Source organism: Neopelma chrysocephalum, unplaced genomic scaffold, assembly GCF_003984885.1.
Source record: "Neopelma chrysocephalum unplaced genomic scaffold, ASM398488v2 Primary Assembly neopelma1_106b, whole genome shotgun sequence".
Lineage (NCBI taxonomy): Eukaryota > Metazoa > Chordata > Aves > Passeriformes > Pipridae > Neopelma > Neopelma chrysocephalum.
The window spans coordinates 1,736,141-1,754,630 of record NW_020897771.1 but is presented as its reverse complement, the minus strand read 5'-3'; the positions used below and the strand labels follow the sequence as shown (position 1 = coordinate 1,754,630).

Below are 18,490 nucleotides of genomic sequence, written 5' to 3'. Positions count from 1 at the left end.
AAAATTTCCCAAGCCAAGACAGTTTTGTCAATGACAGCCCCCAGAAAAAGAAGCAGCAAAACTTTGATTCAATTACTGCAGAAGTGGAGTTCCCAAAATCTCTGCTGAGTGAACATGCAGATAATCTGATAATTTTTTATCTGAACAAGAAAATTATTGATACTATAGTACCTTTGAGAGCTGTAGAAAGGAAATTCAACCTCAACATCAAGCTTTCAGTTCAATTTCTGATTCAATCTATTTATTTAACCTGAAGAAAACTCACGAGATGTAACACATTTGATTTCCATTGTGGTTCTTCTATGAGCTGATACATTTACAGTTGTACAAAATACATTCAATATAAAAGGAAAGCTGTCAAAAAATTATTATATAATGAAATTAGCTTTAAAATTTTAAATTCTGAGTTCAAATCCGAGATCACAGTCCAGTTAAATGATAGATGGCAAATGCCCTTGAAATGGATGTGGTTTTGAATCAGATCACCTTTCTGGATGTTTTTAATTTTAATGCAAAATAAAAATGTATGAAGTGATGTTCGAAAGTACAGAAAAAATGTAGTGTAATTCGATTTTTTCCATTCACTATATGTAATGTTTTCAAATATGCAAGCGTGTATTCTTGCACAAGCGTCTTTTCAATAATGATGTTTTAAAACTGCTGGAATTTGTCTTTCCTTTCAGAATTGCAAGCAGAAAAGCTGAAAGAATTATTTTTAGCTAGTACAAAAGTCAGCCAGATCTCTCAAAATAATTTTTTTTAGGAATTAAAACTGTATTGGCTGTATTTGGTGTAAAAGCTTGTTTGGTGTTTACTACATCTTTTAAGGCAAATGTTAGCAAACAGATTCCACTTAAATAGGTAACATCAGTTGAAAGTCAAATCCAGTGCTTGTTTCTACCCTTCCTAAAAATTTCCTAAATGAGGGAATATTTTACAAACTATGATTTCAAGGAAGGAGTAAGTCATCAGGGCTTGTGAGAGCTTGTGCATGAAGAGGTTCATATATTTCTGAAAAGACAAATAGGAGCATAAAAATGACTGGTTAATGTAAGCAAATTCTGAATGGTTCCTTGTCTGAAACTGTCAATGTGGGAGCTTATATATATACATATATATATATACACATATACATATATATATACACACATATATATATACATATATATGTGTGTGTGTATGTGTATGCATATATATTTAAACTGTGAACATAACTGAATTAAATAAGTAATTCACTATGTAGTGCCTGATCTTGTCTGACTGGAGACAAGGAACTATTTTTTCTGTTATGTGCAGTCACACAGCTAAAATATTTCTACTTTTACTTGCTTCTATTTTAAAGGCTATGATATGCTTCCTCAAATGCTGCAGTGTTTTCTCTCCTTTTCTAAATGCAGGAGGAGTATTTAAAAGCCAACTCTTTTGTTCCTGTCAGCAAAACATGAATTGAGAATACTCACGAGGCGAGTAGCGGGGGTAGTAATTGAAACTGTCAAAACTTTATAAAAACTAATTTAGTACAAAATCTAATGCAAAAAACTCCGAGGGATTCCACGATGTACATAAAAATCAATGCATAAATGAAAATATTTAAGACAGGTTGATGGCAAGTATATGATAGCAGTGTGGGCACTTCAGTAATACTTTAAAAAATCCTTTGACATAAATGTGTATGGACATGCAGCTATTGGGGTGGTTGTATCTGCATGTTTATGTATACACACACATATGTAGAGTAGGTGTGTTCCCTGATAGGAAAAATGTTAGGAATTATAGGAAACAGCAGTGTTTTTCAAGAGACTGTGTTAAATACTACACAATTATTTGTTATCATGTGTTTCTCCCATTGAATGCTGCAGAACACCCTTCCCAGACACTGGCAGAAGATGATCATTTTGAATTCAAAATGTCAGCATAGTTCAAGAAAGGAAAATGAATGAGAGGGACAGAGTACTTGAAGCAAGATTGTCTCTTTTTCTCCTTTTCCCTTTTTTTGTCTCTTTTTCTCCTTTTCCCTTTTTTTGTCTCTTTTTCTCTTTTTCCCTTTTTTTGTCTCTTTTTCTCCTTTTCCCTTTTTTTGTCTCTTTTGCTTCTCTTTTTTCTTTTTTCTCTTTTTTGTCTCTTTTTCTCTTTTTTCTCTTTTTTCTTTTTTGTCTTTTTTCTCTTTTTTTCTTGCTTTTTCGCTTTTTCGCTTTTTTCTCTTTCTCTCTGGTGCAGAGCCAGAATGTACTGAGGTCAAATATCTTGTGGATTTGACTAACAGAAAACTGCAAGTGTTTGATGCATATCCAAATGTTATAAATATAAGTGAGAATCAGCATAGGTCAACTTGAATACTTCTGAAGATGTTTTCATTATTGAATTTGAGAATGTCTCTGCTTCAGTGTGTTCTCAAACCATCCAAAGATACTTTAATTTTCAGGGGCCAAGTGCTGGGTGAAAATCAGCTTTTTTTTTTTTTTTCTAAGTCAGATTCTTTGATAACCTGTACAATAGGTTCAGGTCAAACTTACAGCTTTGCAACTACTTTCAGTAAAGGTATTGCTTTTGTACTTACTTCTAACCTCCTTTCTGTTGAAGGAATCTGGAAGGATGGTTGTGTAGGAAAAAAATTTTTGTACATCTAATATTGAAATCATGCATCTCCTTAGGTGTTTAAATAAATGAGGGTTTCCTCTGACTCTTGCTCACATACAAGGATAAACAATACTATAAATAAGTGGGATATTTGTACTCTACTTTAAAAATATTTTTTAGTTGGGAGACTTTGCAATAAATTGGAACATTTTTGGGGGACAATTTAAACACTTTTCCTATTAGCTAATTTTTAAACTTATTATTCTGCTTCTACTTTCTTTTTGTTTGCTTTCTTTTATTTGGTAACGTGACAGATGCTTCTCCTCTTTTCTCTTTCCAGTTAGTAAGTGCTATGTGTATTAGGTATGGAACAGAAAATAAAGATTAGATTGGAAGATGGATGGTATTTTAATAAATGCTTCTAGGTCAATATTGGGATGAAGCTGTTTTTTTGTTACAGGTTACAGATCTATAACAGAATAATTGACAAATCTACTCTCTCCGAAGTTCAGAGTTTAGGTATGCCTTATAAATCATCTGTATTTCAGAAAAATTTGTGTTTTCCTTGATCACTGTAAATTGACTGTCACTTTAGTGGTGCTTGTGAATTCCTTCATTGGATCTTGCTTCATTTGTTTTGGAAACAAACAGTTTATAAAAAAAGGAAGGAAAAAAGACAGATTGAGAATGATACAGATTTATATATTTATTACCTTTTTCTGCACCATAATTGCTTGACCTTAAATCAAGCTTATAGATTCCTAATTTTCAGAGTACCATATGAATAGTCTCCTTCATGGTGTTTGACAGTCCTCTGAAGGTATCACTCATTACCATGGAAATGGTAACACAGTCTGTTTTCAAGCTAATTGGTGCATATGACATTAAATTCAGTTCCTTGAGGTTTAAATTGCTCATGCAATACATATTGAACATTAGTTCATGTTCAGTGTATCTGGAATACTCATTATAACAGTCATAAAAATGGTCTGTTGTTGCCTCTGGAGACAAGCAGCTTGACTACCAGGAACCTGCAGGGTACAACATCTGCAGTGGGTTTATGTCCAAAGTGTTTGACACCCAGGATCCGAATCATTAATTAGCAGATGACAGCAGAAAAGAAATTAGCCTTTGTTCCTTTTAGCATAAAATCACTTTAGCATAAAATTCCTAGCTCCTGGCTAGGAAAGTGTGGAAAACCTGCTTAACATAATACTGGACCATCTATTAGTCTTTTAAAGTGTCTTCAGAATTGACAACAGCATTGCACTAGGGATTGCAAAAGTATAATGGACTGTTTGCTAAAAAGAGCCAGACATTGTTTTGGTTTTTTAAATGAGGATTCATTTTTCTGTTTCTTCCACGACGTTTCCAGCAGGGATTTGCCTGGGTACTTACAATTCTGCTCCACTGGTGTATAAAAGAGTAGCCGCAAAAAAAAAGGCCTCCAGGCTTGTGAGTACTTTAAATATGATGCTTTTCCAACCATTTGCCAGTTTTCAACTTTCAGAGAAAGCATGTGAAAAGTAGAGGCCAGGAAAGCACCATGGGTGGACTTAATTGGCACAGGCTGCTGCTTCACTGGCTTTGGATTAATGTGGAGGTCCTGTAAGTTAAATTTTGTAGGAAAGAATACAGCGATCTTAACAAGAGATTATAGGACCACGAATAGGTTCTGGTTTGCATTGCATATCTACATATTACAGATCAAAGGAAGCTTCCTCCTTGAGTTTGTTTCATTAAACAAAGGTAATTTCTATGAAAGATATTCTAAGATTTCACCATTGAAGCCATCAGATCCAGAAGCTTCTTTGTTTCGACTCAGTTTTTGTCTGTTAATGTAAATATTTTTCATGCTGTTCTAATTAAAAATCTATGCTCCATAAGGTTCAGAGCTTTGCCCAGAGATGACTTAAGCACAATTGTAATAGGGCTTTACAGGGCAAAGCTTAAATATGCAGAGGAGGATACTGCATTTATCAGGGAGAGTTTCAGTTAACCAGACAACTAGATTGTTTTTGCTAGAAACAATTTAAAACATAGCTCAACACCTCCCTCCACTAAAAAAAATAAAACAAAACAAAACAACTGTATCAGCACTGTGTTTTCTTTTCTTTTATTCTTTTCCTCTGAAGCATGTCTGCTGAAGAGCCTTAGTTTCACAGGTGTTGAAGAAAAAAGAGAAATTTGATCTAATGTAAATACATTATTTCTTAGTAGAAGTGATAGCTAAGTATATATATACTATATATATATGTATGTAAATGAACCTTGTATTTTCCCCTTCCCCCAATGCTGAGTAGTTGTGTTTTGTCTGAAAACCCTCTCACACTGGGGTAAATTGTGGGAGAGGGGCTTGAACCTGGAAATTGGATTTCTGAGGGTTTCAAACCACCACAACAGGTCATTTCAGACTATGCAGGAAGAAATGAACCACGACTGACGAGTTAGACATCAGTTTTTGAACACCCAGGGTTCACTGATGATCATTTTTTTTTAGTCTGGGTACATTACAAATAGGAGCATTAAAATACTGAAAGTAGACTGTATGAACTTGATACTGGACTTTAAAAAACAGACTCCGGCGTGGCTGATAATGGATGAGAATTTAATATATCCTTGGAAACTGGGAGTAGGGAACTATTCAAAGATCACTCATATAAGCTGTTTGAATACAGCACTAAAGCAAATGTTATATGACTTGGGAAAAAACCACACGTAAAGCTAGTATAGAAATTAACCCCTTCAGCTGCCCTCCTCATAAAAATAGAATTCTCCCCCACTCCTTTGGATGTCTGATATTAGCCAGAGGTACCTCAAGAAAGTTTAGCTGTGAAAATTTGACAGTAGTGAATCCCTTTTGTACTGTTTTCATTTTAAAATGCCAGTATATTGCTGGGAGCAGAGAGCTTATGGCAGTGTCAGTCCTCCCTTCCCCAAAGAAATCTATATGCTGTGTAAATCATGTTGGAGGAGCTATCTAAGAAATGACATGTGAGGAACTCATTAGGTATCTTCTACAGAAGGTGAAGGTTATTATTTTGTGGACAGTTCTGAACTACACCAAAATCCACATTGTACATTTTATGACAGACATTCACTTCAAATATTGCCTCTTGTAGCTGTTAAATAGTGAAAAAGAGAAATTTGCTGTCGAATTTGTAGATCTGAATACAGAGCAGAGCCTTTGGAGTTCTTCAGTGCCTTCAAAATTTGGGAATAAAATAAAAGAGTTGAAGAGATGGACAAAAAAATAATTTTTATCAAATTGGATTTCCTTTTAAATTACTTATCAGTATTTGATTGTGTTGTGATAAATCAATATTCGATTGTGTTTAGTGATAAATCACTACAAAGTGATTTTTAGTGCTACCCTTCCTCCAGCAGCGTGCCTAGGGAGGGTCCTGAGGAGGAATTAGTATCACACCACACTCCTTTCTCAAGCACTTTTAGCAGGGCCCTGCGTACCAATGCTGGTTTTTAACTATTTTAACCAATATGCTTTAGGGAGCTAAGATTTTTTTTTCCTCTCTCTCTCTGAGAAATATTGTGCAGGATCTACTGCCAGCTGGCTATTGATTTTAGAAACCTTTTTTCCAGGAAAGAGCAAAGTTATTGAGCCCAATTGTTTATCAGCCAAAGAGTGGCATTCATTTTTCTTACCCTAGAGGAATATTGGAGTCCTGGTGCTACTACCTGCAATGAAACAAGTGTGTCAAAACAAAACAGTCTTGGGAGTCCTAAAGGAAACTCTGCCTCCTTTCCAGGGCTGGGGGTTTTACAACCAGTAAGCTGTATTGAACATCCCATATTTTTAAACATAAACTTTTGAATATGGGTTAAAAGCAGTGAGGTAGAATGATAATTATTTCTGATTCATTAACTAAACAACGTCTTTCCTCCTCTCCATTGTTAAAAAGTCTTAGAAGTGTTCTCTGTGTTGTGCAGGGTGTGGATTTGTACTATGCTTGAAGTTCAATATGTGAAGTGTATGCAAGAAGTTACTTCAAAAGGTGAGAAGAGGAGGAATAGTTCCCTTTTTTTTCTTTTTCAAAGGCTTATTCACGTGAGGGATGAGATAGTTGTACTCCTCCTGTGATGAATACTTAATTCTCTACAAAGTGTGAGTAACATCAGTAATAACTGCAGTTGCCTATAAGTGCTTTAAAACTGGGTTGCTTCACATTATTATCAGAGATAAGACCTGAAGCAGCTGCAAATGTTAACCCAGACCTCCTACATGCTAATAACTGGACCATTGAGTATCGGGGGTGTAGCTCTTCCTCCTTTGGTTTTACAGATTCATTGAGACTTTTTCCTTTCAGCAAAAGCCATTTAATGAATCAGATCAAATTAAAATAGTTTTGAAATTACTCATACCCCATAATTTAGAGTTGTGCTCTCCCTTCTCTTGTATTTTTCCAGCTTGAAGTAAAAATCTGGGTACCTCCAGAAGATGATTTATTTAGTGCAGCGTGTAGTTCCCTTTGGAAAATACCCAGTGATCCAACACAACACAGCATTGCATTAGTCCCTGCTTTGTGTGTGCAGACACAGCTCTAGTAGCAGTGAGAATGGCTTTAGGAACAAGAATAGTTCAGCTATAGTTAGAAATTAATAGTTGTCCATTAAGAAAGGACATGTATGCAGTGTGTTGGTTTAACAGGCTGTGTGAGGAAAGCAGGTGAAATGCTGGCATGTTTTGCATTCATGAAGTCAAATGTGGAGTTCATAAAATTCGTCAAAATAGAAGCATAAACTTAAGAATTTCAAATTTTTATTTATAATATAAACAAAAGATTGTAGGTTAAACAGCAGTTGCAGAGTTCTGTAATGACTATTCAATATTTGGTGACTTTGCCACTCTCGCTGTAAACAGGGAATGTCACACTACAAAACGTTTGGATCTGTTTCACTCAAGTAGAGTTCAAAAGGTTCTGTCCTTTCAAGTGTACAAGATGTGTACATAAAATTCAGTTTGTCGAGTTTTGTCACTGGAAAGCGTGTTACTGAAAAAATACAGGGTTTGTATGGAGCATAATTTCTGTCAAGTTCTATTAAAATATTAAAATCCTATTACTCTTAATGTGCTGGATTACCTGGGATTTTTCTGGTGAGAATGGAACATCTTGACTCACATCGAAGGGTTTTCATTACCATTGCCACAAAATATTTATTAGGATGGGGATGCTTAACGAACTTTGACTTTAAAACCTGACTTTTTTTATCAACCACTTTTATTATTAAGTGAACACAAATGATTGATATATCAGCGTTCAACCAAACAGAAAGACCTACATCATTGTGTACACTGGCACTTCTGCACACACATGAGGGAAGTTGTGCTGGGTGTTGCTTGTGGCATAAAATGGATATGTGATGCATGGGAGTTTGGATTATGATTATCCAAAGGGTTTTATCACAAACACCACTTTTGATTTCTGAGATGCGTAGGAATGCATGATTTTGCGTGTGCAGGTTTTTTTTTTCTAAATTCTGGCAGTCTGTACATACAACTGAGAGTGTGTAAATACATCATCAAGGATCTACATCACCTCTGCTCTTCTGAAGTTATTGAAATAAATACAAGATTCTTCCCATGATAATGAATAGTACACATAACTAGAAAAGCATGTTTTTGTAAGTTTGCAAATGTTTTCACTTTGATCCCCAGGAAAAAGAAATATAAAGGGAAATACCTTGTATTTTGACTCAGTGCGTTTTTGGGAATATGTCTGCTTTTACATTCAAAGGCTCTTTTCCCCTGATGTGCAATTCCTTTCTTGGTTTCATGGAAGAAAGTGCACCAGGTGGAAGGAAAAATTGACCTGAAAATGCAGCTGTCACTTTCTGATGCTTTTGGTTTTCTTCAGAATAGTGAACCACTCACAGGGGAAGGAGCAAGCAATGACAGAATTATCAGAAAGTCAATACCCCAGATTTTGTAGTCAGTACAAATCATAAAATGTATATGTTTAACATAACTTTCACCTTGTAAGAAGCTAATCATTTCTCATATCTAATAATACCATAATTTTGCTATAATTAAAATCCTTCATGTATATTTGCTGGCTGTACATTTGTGTATAAATGCTGCAAGGCAAAATACATCACTCTGAAAAAGAGTGGACTTGTCTTTGATAAGTGATCTCATATTGCAATTGCCCTTGGGAAAACCACTCTGCAGTTCAGGTACAAGCTAAACCAATAAATCCTTTAAATTGCCGTTGAGTTATACGGGTCATACTAATTTTCTAACCTTCTTGGAATGTGCAGCAGTAAATAGAAGGGTCTGTTTTACAGCCACCTGATGAAAGACTGGCTTCTGTTCCCTTCGATTGTGGGAATTTGTAACTAACCTCTGCTAAAGTCTGCGTAGTTTCTCTAAGTCTAGCTGCTCTTCATTTGAACTTCCAAATGTAGTAGGGGAGGCAAGTACTTACACTGGGGTATAGGATCTTTCCCAAGGCTCTATCTCTATTATCCAAGTCCAGTACCAGCAAAAAAGCTCCGTTGTCTAAAGTTCTGGTTTAAATTACCATTTTTAGCCCTCTCAAGGCTAAGCCACTTTTCGAGGGAAGTTGAATATACCTTGAAACTAACTGATGTAAGCTATTTAAGTAAGTTACTTAACGTTAAATATATTTAAATGCAGTTTGGCCATCACCTTTTTTCCTAATGTGGGTAAATCCCTGCACATTTACTGTGCAGGAGCACAGTTTTTAGAGAAATGAGAATACATACAGACTACCTGCCCTAAACATTTCCACAGTCTTTATTTTTCTTGGGTGAGGAATTAGGAGGATTTTTAAGTTGTGCCTAGAGTTGTTCAAATTTCAGTTCAGTTCCTGAACATCTTTTGAATGGCATTCTTACTTTTAAATTATATATTTATTTAATCTATGGAAATAAATAATAGTCAGAATAGAGTTATGAAATCCGGTATTTGGGGCATTTAGTGCAGTAACATTTGCAGACTGGAAGTGAGACAGAATACATGTATTAGTATGCTGATAACATGGGAAATTTCTCCAGAGTAAATTTAGATGATGTCAGCATTACTGCAGCAATGCTACAGAGCATTCTTTCTAATTTTGATATGGTTATTTTGGAAATCGCAAAAGGCAATGCAAAATGCAGAAAAATTACAAGTATGGACAATTTCATCAAGTTATGTGTGTCTCAGTTCTGATCTAGTAAAAACGTGCTTAATACAGAGTGAGGGAAGCTCTTTTTCAGGGGAAATGATACCCAATATGTTGAACCAACAATGGAAATGTCCTTTGAAGCAGATATGGAAGGAGAGGGGAAAAATAACCTAATGCTTGAACACAGGAGTTCTTGGTCAGTGACATGTTCTCTGAGCAGATTTAGTTCACATAGTTCTGGATGCAGCTGAAGAAGCACTTATGTCATTGGGAACCCGATAAAAATAAAAACTCAGGAGTGAAGTTCCACTTAGTTTCATCTCGAAGACGTACCAGATGCTGGCTGCTAATGGAGACATCTGCTAAGGGAAGGCAGTGTCTGAGAAAAGGGAAGTCTGTAGGAAGTGAGCTGGGCATTTGTTGTCAGCGTTTTTTTTTATATCTGCTTGTTAATATAGCTGCACTTCAACAGTCCAGAAGGGTTTTCTCAACAGGAAACAAAAATTTTGACTGAAACTTGACAAGAACATTTTTTCTTTAGCACTTGATTTGCATTTGCTATGGGGTAAATGTAGCTGTTTCGTCCCTCCCCATGTAATTCTCATTATGGTGTAGTCAGAATATAATTATTTTTTAATGAATTAGAAAGATTGTAGTGGGAAGAGATAGAAACATTTGTATTTGGTAATGATTTCTATTACAAATTACACTGGGATTTTTGGAAAAGTCTCTTAGCTACCTGTAGTTCCCACAGATTCTGTCAAAAGCAAAGGGTGAAGCTGTGAAGTTAGTGATGTTTCTTCATCATTTAAAGATGAAACAGCCATGGAATCAGTGTCCAGATGCAAATATGGCACACATCTGTAGTTTGTCTTGCAGTTTGTACTTCCTCCTTGTCACAGGAACGTCATGACCTTGTCTTTATCAAGAATTGAGTAACTGAGTGTAGTGAGCCCTGGCAAACAGGATGATGCAAACAGGAGCCAAATGTGATGAGCCTTGGTATGGTCTCTGGATCAACAGAAATTACAGCTAATGAACTGAGATTCTGAAATGATAGAAGAAAATCAAATAACATTGTGCTTATGCACCATTTTAGGCACTGAATGAGTAAACACTGGTAGAAAGAATGAGGCAAATTGCCTGAATGTTTTGTCATAAATGTTAAGTGAAAACCACTGAAGATTTAATTAAGAATTAATTCAAATCTCACCAAAGTTCTACACACTGGTCAGATAAGTTTCCAAATGGATGAGTGACATGGTGATTAGTAAGTATAATTCCTATTAACTTAAAATGTCCATTATGAACATAAAACTTTAAATCCAAAAGAAATCACATAGTTAAACCTAATGTAAAAACATAAAGCTTGCCTATTTGGCTGATCATCATGTTATCCATCGGAGTCTATCCATTCACATGTTATTCTGTTCCTTCAGATCTATTACTCAGGAGTTGTCAAGCCATAGATATCACAGTCAGTTTTTATTAGACAGTTAAATTTTATTAAGCTTAATTGTATGAAGATTAGCTTGATACAGACTTTGTAAAGAGAGAAATCAATATGGTCCAATGAGAAGAGTGGCTGTTACTTATTATGTACCAGTTTTTATAAAACGTTTGAGTACATTTTTGAGGGAAATAGAAGGAAGAATTTCACAGGATAAAGAGTTGTTGAAATAATATATATAGCTCTGTATGTAATCTGTTGAAAGGAGAGATAAACTATTGTGATATATTGCAATGTTTTCTGCATACAGTTATTTCTGGGTAACTTTCTGTGATCGAATCTGAGAGGACTATATATCTCTTATCCAAGTTAGCAACATTTTCACTTTTACATCTCTTTATTTTGCACTTCTTGTTCTTTAAAATCTATAAATTTTTTTTCAGCATCTCTCTTTAATATTTCACAAGCTAGTGGATTTTTGAAATTGCAAGTTCTCTTATTTCCCAGGTACTTCTGTCTGTTCCTCATAATTCGTATTCACCAGTTGCTTTACATTTTGTTACTCTAAATTTCCCTCATGTAAATTATGCTGAAAACAATATTGATTAAATTTATATTGGATAAAGTTAATCAGTGAACTTTACTGAACTAAGTCATTAAACAGTGAAATAGACTTTCAGACCTGACAGTTAACTTTGCCAGGTAAAGTAGAAATATTTTAATTCTATATCAATTGAGATAACAGTTTGGACAGAATGAGATTTTCTATAATTTTCTATAGATTTCATGATGTTGTTAGGCTATTTTTTTTATTAAGGAACAAAATTAAAGGTAAAATTCCAAAGTAGCTACGGGATTAAATTATACAACTAGCTGCAAAAGCAACGTTAACCTGACTGTATTGTAAGAGATTTTGGAAAAAAGGCATTTCTGGTTATCTGAGGAGACTAATGTAACAGTGCTGTAGTTAAGGGTGATAACACTGAGGTCTTAGTCAAAAGTTTGAGATATGCAATCGGAAATCAGACCAAAGGCGGTAAAATGGACATAAATGATGAAGAATATCAGAACTGAAAAGGGTAGAGTTAGAAAAAGAACAGTTTTTTGTGCTGAATTAAAAAAAACTAAATCCTGTAGAACTAATCTGAAAAATCAACTCTACATACAGAAGATCAGTCCATGTTTATGCAGTCTGTCTCTGCATAGTTGTAAAGAATTTAGTCACTTCCTTTCCAGAAGAGGTCTGTTCCACATTACAGCAGGGTTCATTGCTGTGGACATCGTGCCTACTGAATAACAAGCTGAAGAAGGAAAAAGGCTCAACACACCCATCTGTGTGGCTGGGCAGAGGAATTATTTTTGTGGGAAGTTAATCACAGTGATTATGTGAAGTTAATCACACTCCTTCCTCTCAAATCTTTGGGCTTTGTTGCCTGTGCAGTTTTTTAGTGGATGTATGCAAGTTGCTTTTCAGGTCATTTTTTTTTCAGTATCACGTTGTTCATGATGATTCAACTTGCTGTTTCATTTCCTGGGGCCAGACATCCATGCCAGCTGCAAGTTTTCAGAAATCTCCTTCTGCTCCTCTACTCATTGATGGGAACTGAAAATTGCATCTTTTCCCTGATGAGTCATCGATTCTACACTGCCAAGAGTCTGCCAAAAAGATACGAGGTTGTTTTGGTTTATTTATGATAAATGCATTAAAAAATCCGATGAAATAGAGAAATCCTTCTCTGCAGGGCTGCTCTTGATCTGTTCATTCCCCAGCCTGTATTGATACCTGGGACTGCCCCAATTCAGGTGCAGCACCTTGCACTTGGTCTTATTAAACTTCGTGAGATTCACATGCACCCACTTCTCGAGCTTGTCCAGGTTCCTCTGGATGTCATCCCATCCTTCAGGTGTGTCACCTGCACCACTCAGCTTGGTGTTGTCTGCAAACTTGCTGAGGGTGCACTCGACCCCTTCATCTGTGTCATTAATGAAGATATTAATTAGCATTGGTCCCAATATGGACCCCTGAGGGCACCACTTGTCACTGATCATCATCACTCTGACCACGACCCTCTGGATGTGTCCATCCAACCAATTCCTTATCCGTCTAACAGTCCACCCATCAAATCCATCTCTCTCCAGTTTAGGATGTTGTGGGGGACCATGTCAAAGCCTTTACAGCAGTCCAGATAAATGACATCTGTAACCCTTCCCTTGTCCACTGGCCCAGTCACTCCACCATAGAAGGCCACTGGGTTGGTCAGGCAGGACTCACCTTTGGTGAAGCCGTGCTGGCTGTCCCAAATCACCTCCCTGTCCTCCATGTGCCTCAGCACAGCTTCTAGGAGGATCTGTTCCATGGCCTTCCCAGCACAGAGGGGAGGCTGACAGGTCGGGGTCCTCCTTTCTACCCTTTTTTAACGGTGGGTACAACGTTTCCCTTTTTTCCAGTCACCTGGCCCTTCACCTGACTGCCATATCCAAATATCATGGACAGTGGCTTAGTAATTACATCAGCCAATTCCCTCAGGACTCAGGGATGCATCTCATTGGGTCACCTAAACTTGTGTATGTTCAAGTTCCTCAGGTGATCATGAACCTGATCTATAACAACCAAATATTTTGCACAGCTCATGGTCAGGTAAAGAAAAACGTTCCTCATCTGCTCCTAAATCCCCAGGTTTTGTGTTCAGGTTTTTTCCTCCCTGCCCCAATCTGAAACACAGTGTTTAAGATAATGCTGAAATACAAAACATATAACATGATTTAACTGTGGAGAACAGTTGTATCTGCCAAAGGTTGGATTTTAGCAAGAGCACATCTACTGATCAAGCTAATGCTTATATGATTTTTTTTCCAGATGTAATAGTTAATGCAGAACTGAGTGAAATCATATACAAGTAGTTGAAACTCTTGTTTCAAGAAAAAAATGTATATGAAATCATATACAAGTAGTTGGATGCTATCATAATACATTTTATACATATATGCTATAATTATATATACGCTATATGTACCATACTTTATCTAGATATTCATTTGTCCTGACTTTGTACATGTGAGAAATAAATCCAATCCTTATTTTGAAGAATAAAAGCTTAAGTTCTAGTGTTTCAGAAAGTAACAGTCAGAGGTGGAGTGACCTCTGGGATGTGAGTCTTTCTAGTTACTTTCCTCTGTTGTTATACCAACAATTAGCATCGATTGGGATGTTTATTAATATCTTAAATATTAAGTTATGTCAGCAGAAGAGTAAAAACAGCTGACTAAGCTTAAAACTAGAAGTGAATATCACTCCCTTGAAAACAGATTATATTGAAATTTACCCTGGCACTACGTTAATAAGCTGATGGTAAAAACAAAACAACTTAGAATCAGAGCACTACAGATGACTGTAGCGTGCAGAGAGATGCTAAATTGTTCTATTTCATAATGAACATTTAAAAAAGAACCTTAATGTGCTGAAGTGATAAATATTCATATGTGGACAATGGCACTTAATTTTGCAGAAAGGTGTCAACTGACATAACCTAATATTCAGAGAACAAATCTGATATGTGTATAATTTCATAGTGGAGTGAGAGATGGTGCCATCATCCTTAAAGACCCATGTGCTTCATTCTGGCAGGTACCTAGATATAGATGAGGTGTTCTTTCATTTTCAATCTTCTCTGACTTCAGCAGAAGTTTTCTGATCAGGTCTTCTAATATCTGGTTTAACTGCTTTCCATCTTACATTGTTTCTTAATTAGACAAAAAATCTCATTCAGTAATCAGAGGAGCGTGCTTGTATTCATGAGGACAAAATTTCTGTATTTGTGTTTATATGTTTTGTAGCTGATGTGTTGTCAAATATGAACTAGAAAGTGAAAATATTTATTTTTTTATTAATCTAACATTAGCTTTGGAAAATGTTATGCTCTTCATAACATTACAACACAGCTGCAGAATATGGGTGTGCGGATGTGCAAAAGTGACGTGGTTGAAACCTTCCAAAGAATGCTTATCAAATACATGTGAGACTAAAATTTGGTTATTTATAATTAAAGAAGGGAAGAATAAGAAAACCGATTGACCAGAGATCTTTCCTTAAACCCGGTTCTGAGAATCCTGTTAATATTAAGGAAGTGTAAAAGTGAAGATATGTTCAATTTTGAGGAGAATGTGAGAGCTCTCGAATAATCTAAGTGATTCATGGTTAGACCACTGTATTTGCAAATTTACCCTTTTTCACTTCAATTGCACTTTTTTGGTTTAAGTTGCCAATTCAAACCAAAAAGTTCTCACTGTAGAAATTGAGGTGGCCAAAACAGATGGCCTGATCTGAGGGTTTGTTTGTTATCACATGGTGCAGAGTTGAATTTCACTGTGTAAGTATATGGGCACTGTTCTTGGACACAATGCAGAGTCAGAGCTTGATATCAGAGATAATATTAAAAATTAAAAACCCTTGAGGACCTAACAATTAATAGGTCTGATAGCTATGTCTTGTACTTCCATTCTTCAATCCTTTTTTAAAAAAATACCCTCTAATCATGTTACAACCTACCCTACCCCCAAAGGCAAGGGTAACTAAGGTTCTTGTTAATATATCCCTTGGGGCAGATTAGAGGGAATTAGGCACTGTATGAGTGGTAGGTGTGTGTATATATATATATTTTAGAACAATTTGGTTGCAAGGAGGCGTGTAGCCGTTTTGGTTATTATTATCTATAGTAATACGACAATATAAAAGTATAAAGCTGTCACTTAAGAAAACATCTGAGGAAAAGAAAGAAAGGGCAAGAGTAGATAGTGGAGAGGAAAGATATCCCCACCCGTGGATCCAGCGACAAGACTTGACTGCTGCAGTTCCTTCTGTGTCTTTGGCAGTGTTTGAGATGGGCAACTGTGCTCTTTAAGTCCTTAGAAATAGTTCTGAGGGTTTGGTTTGGTTTAGTTTGGTTTGTGACTCACTGTGGTAAGTTGATTGTTGGCTTTTTATCTCTACCTCTCTGCATAGTCTGTCATAAAAGATAATAAGCATGCATAGTTTATATTAATTTAAATACAAGGACGCTGGAAATGTCCTAGATTATGCAGATTGCTGTTTATCAGGTAGTAGAGTGAAACCTGTGCCAACTGAATACCCATGAGGCAGCACAGCTGGCAGCTTGAGATAGACAGATGACCATTAAATGCTCGAGCTCAACTGGACTTTGGGGAGAGGGTACTTCAAAGTGATGGTTAAAACACAGCTGTGTTTGATTTTAAACAAAAACCTGACGTAACAATAGCAAAGAGACCATCAAGACTAATGCACATTTTGTGTTGCTTAAAAAGTGATGAAAGTGATGACCTTATTGAAACTACTTGATCACTTCAGCAGGAGGAAATTCCTCCTTGGCATCTGTTCATTGGCAAATGAAGCTGGGGGTATTCTCTGAAGCTTGTCAGGCTGACTGCACATAATGTTACTGCTCAGGTGAGCCAGCTCTATTACAGTGATGTATTCCTTCTTTAAAATCACAAGCAGCTGAAGTGGTAGCCAAAAAAACCCTGTAGGTCCATCTGTATAAAACATAAGCGGGATATTTTATTTATATTGCAGGTAAGGACCACAATGCTCATATTTATCATGTATTCTAGCACTTGCTAGATTTGATTAATGTAATTTCTATCATACAGTTTGATAGAAAAATGTGAGCCAAATCCTCCATGTGAATAATGCTAAGTTCTGTAAAGTTCACAGTCTTGGCATATAGATTTTCCTGTAAACCCTGTGTTTGGCTGCGTGACCACTGTTAGAGAGAACTTATTTTTCATCATAGAATGGTTTGGGTTAGAGGGGACCTTAAAGATCATCTAGTTCTGCCACCCCTGCCCTGGCAAGGTAAACCTTCCAGCAGAGCAGGTTGCTCAAAGCCCCATTCAGCTGGCCTTGAACTCCTGTTTTGATAACATTAGGTATCCATATCAAGGATAACTCCATTACCCAGGAGTGCTGTTTAGTGACCAGCAGGTAAGCATAGCTCAGTCCTGGAATTATCTCCTTCCACTGACTTCACCCCTTGTCTTACTCAGAGGTGCTTCTTGTTACCCTGCTAGACCTGCATTTTTTCCTTTCCTCTGGTGAGTGAATGAAATCAAAATGATCTAAACATAATCAAAATGGTCTGAAACTGCTGTTTCTTGAAGTAACATTCATCCACATGCTGAAAGAAAAAGCAAAACTTCTCAAGGGAACTATTTTACTGCTGAGCTTTTTATCTCCCAGCTGTGAAATGTATTAGAAATAGCATAGTTTTTATTTTGCCATCCTGGGAAAGCTTAATTTTTTTCATGTGTGTGTAAACTCTCACCTCTTTTTCATTTCAACTTTCCTCCAGAAGAGAACTTCTACTGTAAAATTCAACAGCTGACCTAACAGTTGTGATGAAGACCTTAACTGAAAGTGTTGAGTGATTTGTTGCAAACCAAAACACCTCAGTTCTTATTGTGCAGCAGCAAGCAGAAATGGTTTCATTAGAAAATGCAGACTGAAAGAACTGTATGCTTTCTAATTTGCAACATTCTGTCAGAGCTGAATGTAATCATTACTGAAACTTCAATATAATATTAAGATTCTTTACTGAATGTCTTGTGTTGATGAAAGATGTTTTATTCACTGTAATCTCTTCTAGTTGTTTATAGTATCATTTAATATAGAATAATTTTCTTTTTTTCATAAATATCATAGATATTTTGTGAGCTGTCTATTTTTAAAGTAGATAGTACTGATATTAGATAGCAAATTTAATTTGCTTTACTGAGTTTCTTTGCTAAAGTGTGTATTCAAAATCCATTGCTCTTAAGATTCCTGCTTAATTTCAAGGTCTTGAATCTCATGATAAAATACTAGTGATGTGTTGCAAATCTCAGATTCTTTCCCCCCCCTTTTTAGAAGCAGAGGTATTGCAAAAAGGGAAAAAAAAGAAAATCAAGTTATAATAGGAATAGATGTTTCAATCCACTGATTGATCTCCCTCAAAAAAGCAATTTTAATGAAAAAGTATGTTGCTTTAGCATTAACTGTAATGTTTGCCTTTTTTTTTCTGAAATGGAATGTGAGAGTTGGGTTTGTATTTCGTTCAGTATAAAGCAATATGAATTGGATTTATTTCATTGTGGATCTCATAAAAACTTTAAAATATACTATTATATTCCAAGTAAAAATTACCACTTTGGAAAGGATAGAATATTTTGATTTGTTCATTAATTAATAAGTAGGTTTGATTCCCCTGAGCATATTTGTCAATTCTAGTTTATACTCTAAGGAGGTTTAAGTGAGAAGAAATTT

The 18,490-nt window shown here is 35.9% G+C and overlaps 1 protein-coding gene across 2 annotated transcripts in view; it reads left to right on the top strand.

Annotated features, from left to right (window-relative positions):
- The window catches only part of LUZP2 (leucine zipper protein 2), a 130,528-nt gene that overhangs the window by 40,163 nt on the left and 71,875 nt on the right, over positions 1 to 18,490 (top strand). The window lies entirely within an intron of this gene.